We start from the raw sequence: 7,954 nt of genomic DNA, 5'->3' as shown, positions 1-7,954 counted from the left end.
CTAGAGACGTGCGTGTGTGAAGATGCTTACAGATATACCATCGTAACTAGATCAATAATCATGACTCACTACTCATCAAGGCAATCACAAGGTTATAAATAAAATAAAAAGCTAGACTCAAAATTATTTATAACACTGCAATTCTTATATTGGAGTTTTATATGGACTTATACAATAGTACCCATGTAGCGGCGTTAGGTTAGCGGATCCCAGACTATAAAAGCCTTAGGTCACTAGGCACAAAGTCCCCTAAGAACTTAATAACTCGAGTACTAAAGAGCCCACTCGTGATCAATTATAAATAACACTTATTCTTTTTTTTCTTTTCTTTTTTCTTTCTCTTTTCTTTTTGTTTCAATTTCTGAACGAGTGCGTTTCGCTCCATCTCGTTCAACCATAGACTACTCATATAAATATGAGTCGGTTAATAGCCATTTGACACCTAGCCACAACAACTAGCAATGAAATCCAATTATTCTCTAATTTCTAAAAATCCATGTTATTTTCTTATTAAGAGAATATCCTAAATTTTAAATATAAACAAGCGATTAAACCTCGACAAATAAACAAACCATGATCATGATCTAGCACTTAAAAAACCTCTAAGACTTAGTGAAATACAAGTGTCTCTAGCATGTAAATCAACTTAATATGACTTAACATCTCTAAACACAATATCACTACACTAGCATCAATATCACAAGTCAACTGGAAAAATTATCTAAGGGATCATGTTATAATGAAAATGCATGAACTATATGAACAAATTAACATAAAAACTAACAAAGAAAAACTACATGGCAAAATATGCAAACTATATGAACTAAACTATCATAAATATACAAAATTATATGAGACTCACACAAACTATTCCTTCAACTACTACCCCCAAACTTAAAATATTCACTGTCCTCAGTGAAGGTAATAGTAAGAAATTCAGGCATACCTAATCAGAGTCAGGCTCCTCACCCTCAACGGGTGGAGTGTCAGGTGTGTTCGGAGGTGGATACACGGAATCCTCACCAAAAACTGGCCACTGGATGTCAACACCATTGGCTCTAAAAGCTGTCCCCAATGTCTGAGTGAGGTCTCGTGCGAACCTGCTATGGATGTCATGCATCGCATCCATCCTCCTCTCCAAACGCCTGTACCGCGTCATGCTCAAGCCAGCTCCCATATCATCTCCATCCTCCTCCTCTTGTGCCTACTGCGATGGTCCTCCTTCATCTCCTAGCTGAGCTCTCCATGCAGTCCTGCTCGCCTGACCAGCAGCTGGCCTCCCACTAGGTAGATGGTCAAAAGAATATACAAGCCCTTTCAGATCGGATTTGCCTCCATCCCATTCCTGCATCGTAGCCAAAGTAGTGCTATCGATAGGAGCACTCGACAACTGCAACTGCTCATGTACGGGCCAATGCACACCAACTGCCACGCACAGCTTCGTCACCACAGACGCATACGGAATAGACCCCGTAGTGCTCCCCCTCAAGAAATTCAGAATCCCCTGATAGATAACCATCCCCCAATCTATGTAATCATCCTACAGAATACCCCATAACAGCCATACACACTCCACAGTAATCTCATGCACATGCGAAGATGGCATGATGTTAGCACATATAAAAGCGTTCCATGCACGGGAAAACCTATTCATGCTGGAAGCCGGGAACGTAGAATACTCGGCGACTATGCCCCTCTTGATCTTCCAGTGAGTGTCAGGCCAGCACAGAGTAGCAATAATAAGATCCAGATCAAAGTCCTCTGGAGTCTTATCATTCCAGGTATCCTGCCCGGGATTCCTCTAAGGCTGCTCAATCGCAGTCCTGATAGCCTCTGCACTATACTCCACCATCCTCCCTCGAACCACATTGAATCCATTCTTCTCAGCCTTGGCATTCGCATATATCTTGTGAACCACACTCATGGGCACAGCAGCAGGTGCCTCACAAATAGGAACCCAGCCCATCTCAAGAATCATCTCTAACAACTGACCATCCTTCCCTGATGGCAGAAAGCCTTGCTCCTTGACGATTGGCTTCGAAAGAAGCCTAATATACTTCGCTTCAGCCTTGGGAGTAGAGAACCTCGACCTTACACCACCCACACTTGAGAAATCGGTGGTGCTGCTGCTAACTTGTGTTCTTTGTCTCTTGGGTGCCATGGAAATTGATTAGAGAGAATAAGAGTTATGTTTGAGAGAATTTATGTTTGAGAAGTTGTGAATTGGTGAAGAAGTTTGTGTATGGGGTGTATGTATATATAGGTGGTGAAAAGAGAATTGTATATGGAATAGAAGTGGGATTTGATTATGGGAATAATGGGAGTAATGGGTTTGATTTGCAGAGGGAATTATGGGATGTGGGGGACTAAAATTCAGTTGGGATTTGATTTTGGGACAATATTCCCGTTTCCCCCCATTAAACTGCCTTTTATTTTTTTTCCAGGGTCGGGACACGGCGCCGCCACGCGCTGGGAAGGCGCGGGCGCGCGCTACTTCTGCCAAACCGGCACGGACGCGCGCTGTAACAGCGCGGGCGCGCCGTGTTTCTGTGAAATCAGCGCGGCCGCGCGCTAGAACACCGCAGTGGCGCCAGGCTTCTGAAGTTGCCCTGAATTTTTTTTTTATGATTTTTTTTATAATTTTCTCTTTTCTTCTTGCTTCCTCTACTTACTCATGTATGACAAACTTGGGTTGCCTCCCAAGAAGCGCTTGCTTTACATCGTTAGCTTGATGTAGAACTTGAGATCAAACAGACAATAAAATGGCACTAACCACCTCGCGGTTTGTCGTGTCACCATAGTAGTGCTTCAATCTCTGACCATTAACCTTGAATGCCTGGCCCGGATCATTCTCAAAAATCTCCACCGCTCCATGTGGAAACACAGTTTTGACAATAAATGGCCCTGGCCATCTTGAGTTCAACTTACTAGGAAAAAGACGGAGATGAGAGTTGAACTACAGAACTTGTTGCCCCAGCATTAATAATTTGAGCACTAGACCCCAATTGTGCCACCTCTTGACTTTCTCCTTATATATTTTGTTGTTCTCATAAGCTTGAAGTTGAAACTCGTCGAGCTCATTTAATTGAAGCATCCTCTTCTTTCCAGCTGCATCCAAATTCAGATTTAATTTCTTCAAAGCCCAATATGCCTTATGCTCTAGCTCCACCGGCAGATGACACCCCTTACCATAAACTAACTAATACGGTGACATTCCTAGCGGAGTTTTATATGTTGTTCTATAAGCCAATATAGCTTCATCAAGATTCAAAGACCTATTTGTTCTCGATGGACACACCACCTTCTCTAGAATGTGCTTGATCTCTCTGTTAGATACCTCAGCTTGACCTTTAGTCTGAGGATGGTAAGCCGTAGCAATGCGATGATTCACATTGTACCTTTTCATCATTGCAGTGAACTTGCGTTTACAGAAATGCGACCCCTCATCACTGATATGACTCTTGGAGTCCCAAATCTTGTGAAAATCTGCTAGTTAAGAAAATTAAGCACCACCTTAGCATCGTTTGTTGGCAACGCCTTAACTTCAACCCATTTTGACACATAATCAACTGCCAACAAGATGTACTGATTGTTACAAGATGAGACAAATGGCCCCATGAAGTCAATTCCCCAAACATCGAAGAGTTCGACCTCGAGAAGTACATTAAGAAGCATCTCATCCCTTTTAGACATATTCCCCACTCGTTGACATCGGTCACATCTCAAAACGAACTGATGAGCATCTTTAAACAACATTGGCCAAAAGAACCCTGTTTGAAGAATACGAGATGCTGTCTTTTCTCCTCCATAATGTCCTCCATAAGCCGTTGAGTGGCAATCTCGCAAGATCCCCCCCTCCCGTTTCGCTGTAAGAAATACATCTCCTGATGATTTGGTCAGCTCCTTGGAAAAAAAATGGCTCATCCCACATATACCACTTCACTTCATGTAGAAACTTCTTCCTTTGAGCAGGAGTCAATTCTGGAGGCATGACATTACTCACAAGGTAGTTCACAATATCTGCGAACCACGGTTCTTCTGCTTGTACTCCAAATAACTGCTCATCGGGAAAAGACTCATTAATCAAAGACTTATCTTGTGAAGTAGCAATTGGATCCTCTAAATGTGAGAGATGATCGGCGACTTGATTCTCAGTCCCCTTTATATCCTTGATCTCTAACTCAAACTCCTGAAGTAAAAGAACCCATTGAATCAGCCTTGGCCTCGAGTCCTTCTTCGAGATGAGATATGAATTACAGTGTGATCAGTGAAAACTGTCACCTTCGTCCCAAGGAGATATGATCGAAATTTCTCAAAATCATGGAGGATAGCCAAAAGTTCTTTCTCAGTAGTGGTGTAATTCAGTTGATCACCATTAAGAGTCTTATTAGTATAGTAGACTACATCAAATATGTTGTTCTTGCGTTTCCCAAGAACTGCTCCAACTGCATAGTCGCTTGCATCGCACATCATTTCAAATGGTTCAGACCATTCAGGTGCAGTTATGACAGGTGCCATAATAAATCTTTTCTTCAATGTCTCAAAAGCAGCAAGGCACTCATCATCAAAATTGAAATGAACGTCTTTCTCTAACAAATTGCATAACGACTTCAAAATCTTTGAGAAGTCTTTGATGAAACGCCTATAGAAACTCGCATGACCAAGAAAATTGCGAATTCCCTTAACAGATATGAGTGGAGGAAGATTTTAGATCACCCCCACCTTGGCTTTGTCCACCTCAAGACCCTTGCTAGAGACTTTATGCCCAAGAATGATGCCTTGGCGGACCATAAAATGACATTTCTCCCAATTAAGAACCAAATTGGTCTCAACGCACCTTTTCAATACTAAACCCAGATTATGCAAGCATTAATCGTAAGAAGTTCCAAAGACCGAGAAATCGTCCATGAACACTTCTATGTTATTTACAATCATGTCAGAGAAGATAGCCATCATACATCTCTGAAAAGTGGCTGGCACCCCACATAGCCCAAAAGAAACACTGCGGAATGCAAAAGTGCCAAATGGACATATGAAGGTAGTCTTTTCTTGATCCTATAGAGCGATACAAATCTGATTATAACCTGAGTAGCAATCCAGAAGACAATAGTAATCATGCCCATCCAATCTATCAAGCATCTGATCAATGAAAGGAAGAGGGAAGTGATCTTTCCTTGTGGCTTTGTTCAGCTTCCTATAATCCATGCAAACTCTCCACCCTGTGACTGTTCGTGTCGGAATAACCTCATTCTTCTCATTAGCCACCACAGTGATACCACCTTTCTTTGGCACACACTGAACCGGGCTCACCCTTGAACTGTCAGAAATAGGATAGATAATTCCTGCATCTAGCCATTTGAGAATTTCCTTCTTCATAACCTCTTTCATGATCGAATTTAGCCTTCTCTGTTGCTCAATAATGGTCTTGCTTCCTTCCTCTAGCAGAATTTTATGCATACAATAAGAAGGGTTGATTCCCTTGATATCTTCTATAGTCCAACCAATTACCAATTTGAACTCTCTAAGAATCCTCAACAGCTTTTCCTCATCAGTACCTGAAAGTTCAGATACAATAATAACAGGAAAGGTAGATGCCTCACCTAAAAATGCATACCTCAAGTGCTCAGGTAAAGGCTTAAGCTCAAGAGTAGGAGCTTCCTCAATAGATGGCTTGAGGAATTTCGGAGAACTTTTCAACTCCTCTAATCTAAGATATTCAAAAGGCATGTCCATTTTTTGCTTCCAAGGAGAAGCATTCAAATATTGCAAGTGCTCGTCACCCTCATCATCTTCAATATCAGAATTCCCCAATAAGGCCTTCTCTAAGGCATCGGACCTTAGCAAACGATCGAGTTCAGAATTAACCACAGTATCGACCATTTCCACCTTAAAACACTCCTCATTTTATGTAGGGCATTTCATGGCATTAAACACATCAAAAGTCACATCTGATTCATCACTCTCATGGTAAGCTCACCTTTCTCCACATCTATCGAGGTTCGGCCAGTCGCCAAGAAAGGTCTTCCCAAGATTATGGGAATCTTCTTATCCTCCTTGAAATCAAGAATTACAAAATCAGAAGGGAAAATGAGTTTATCAACCTTGACCAAGACATCCTCCACAATACCTCGCGAATATGTAATAGAACGATCGGCCAACTGTAAAGTCATGTATGTAGGCTTTGGATCAGGCAAGTCCAACTTTTTGAAGATTGACAATGGCATCAGATTGATGCTAGCTCCCAAGTTGCATAGACATTATCAAACGACACATTTCCAATGGTGCAAGGAATAGTGAAGCTTCCAGGATCTTTAAGCTTCGGAGGCAATTTATGTTGCAGCACAACACTACATTCCTTCGTGAGAGCAACGGTCTCTAAGTCACCAAGCTTCACCTTCCTAGAGAGAATACCTTTCATAAATTTTGCGTAACTAGGCATTTGCTCGAGAGCTTCAGCAAAAGGTATGTTGATGTGAAGTTTCTTGAACACCTCCAGAAACTTCGCAAACTGCTTATCCAGTTTCTTCTTTTGCAGCCTTTTAGGAAAATGAGGTAGAGGATGGATCTGTTTCTTCCCTGTATTACCCTCAGGAGGAGTGTGCTCAACAGTAGTCTTCTTTGGTTCCACTTCGGCTTCCTTCTGCTCTTCTTCTTCATCAGCCTCCACTTCAAAAATTGGAGTTTTAGCTACTTCAGGATTCGCAACCTTAACAGACCTCAATGTAATTACCTTAACATACTCATGAGCTTCCTTCTTGCCTGGCATGTCAGTATCACTTGGAAGCGTGCCAGGTTGGCGATTAAGTAAGGAATTCGCAATTTGCCCAATTTGATTCTCCAAGGTCATGATAGAGACGGCTTGGCTCTTGTACATGAGTCTCAACTCCTCCAATTCAGATTTTTCATTAGTTTGCGGTAGCTGCTGAAGTTGAAGTTGTTGCTTCGGGGCATATTGTGGTTGCTGAAAACCAAGAGGGTTAAATTGCCTTGCTGTATATGGATGATAAGATTGTTGAACCGAATTCTGATTGTTGCTTCAACTAAAGTTAGGATGATTGCGGTTTTTCGGATGATAAGTGGCTGGAGCTTGTTGTTGTGATCTCTGGTAGTTGCTCATAAATTAAGCTGATTCGCTAGAAATAGCACACTGCTCAGTTTCATGTGCTCCCGCACAAAGTTCACAAACGCTAGTAATCTGATTCACTCCATAATTTGCCAAAGAGTCCACTTTCATCGTCAAAGCTTGTAGTTGAGCAGCTATAGCAGTAACTTGATCCACTTCTAGAATTCCTGCTACCTTTCCTTGCAACATTCTTTGTGTAGGATTCTGGTATTCATTGATTGCCATTAGCTCAATTAACTCATAAGCTTCATTATAGCTTTTAACCCATAAGGCTCCACCAGATGCTGCATCAAGCATAGGTCTAGAATGTGCACCTAGAACATTATAGAAACAATTTATAATCATCCAATCAGGCATGTCGTGGTATGGGCTCTTCCGTAGCATCTCCTTATAATGATCCCAAGACTCACACAGAGATTCACCAATTTGCTGAGCAAACTGAGTAAGAGCATTCCTGATTGCAGCAGTCTTCATCATAGGATAGAATTTAATGAGAAACTTTTGAGCAAGATCCTCCCATGTGGTGATAGACCCCGGTGGTAGAGAATATAACCAACACTTCGCTTTGTCCCTCAAAGAAAATGAGAATAGTCGCATTTTAATGGCATCTTCAGACACATCGTTGAACTTAAAAGTGTCACAGATCTCGATGAAATCCCTGATGTGCATGTTTGGGTCTTCAGTAGGATTACCCCCAAACTGAACTGAGTTCTGTATCATCTGAATCGTGCTCGACTTGATCTCAAAAGTGTTAGTCTTGATGGCTGGCCTGATGATGCTTGACTGGATGTCATTGATCTTAAGCTTAAAAAAGTCCATCAAAGCCTTAGA

At 41.8% G+C, this 7,954-nt stretch overlaps 1 non-coding gene across 1 annotated transcript; it reads left to right on the top strand.

Annotated features, from left to right (window-relative positions):
* The first annotated feature begins 7,478 nt into the window (after positions 1-7,478).
* Positions 7,479-7,585, top strand: LOC141675911 (small nucleolar RNA R71). Its single transcript, XR_012556538.1, has one exon. It is a non-coding gene; the product is annotated as a small nucleolar RNA R71 (small nucleolar RNA).
* Positions 7,586-7,954: the final 369 nt, after the last annotated feature.

The sequence above is a fragment of the Apium graveolens genome, chromosome 7 (genome assembly GCF_009905375.1).
Source record: "Apium graveolens cultivar Ventura chromosome 7, ASM990537v1, whole genome shotgun sequence".
NCBI classification, from domain to species: Eukaryota; Viridiplantae; Streptophyta; class Magnoliopsida; order Apiales; family Apiaceae; genus Apium; species Apium graveolens.
This window is presented reverse-complemented; position numbering and strand designations above follow the sequence as displayed.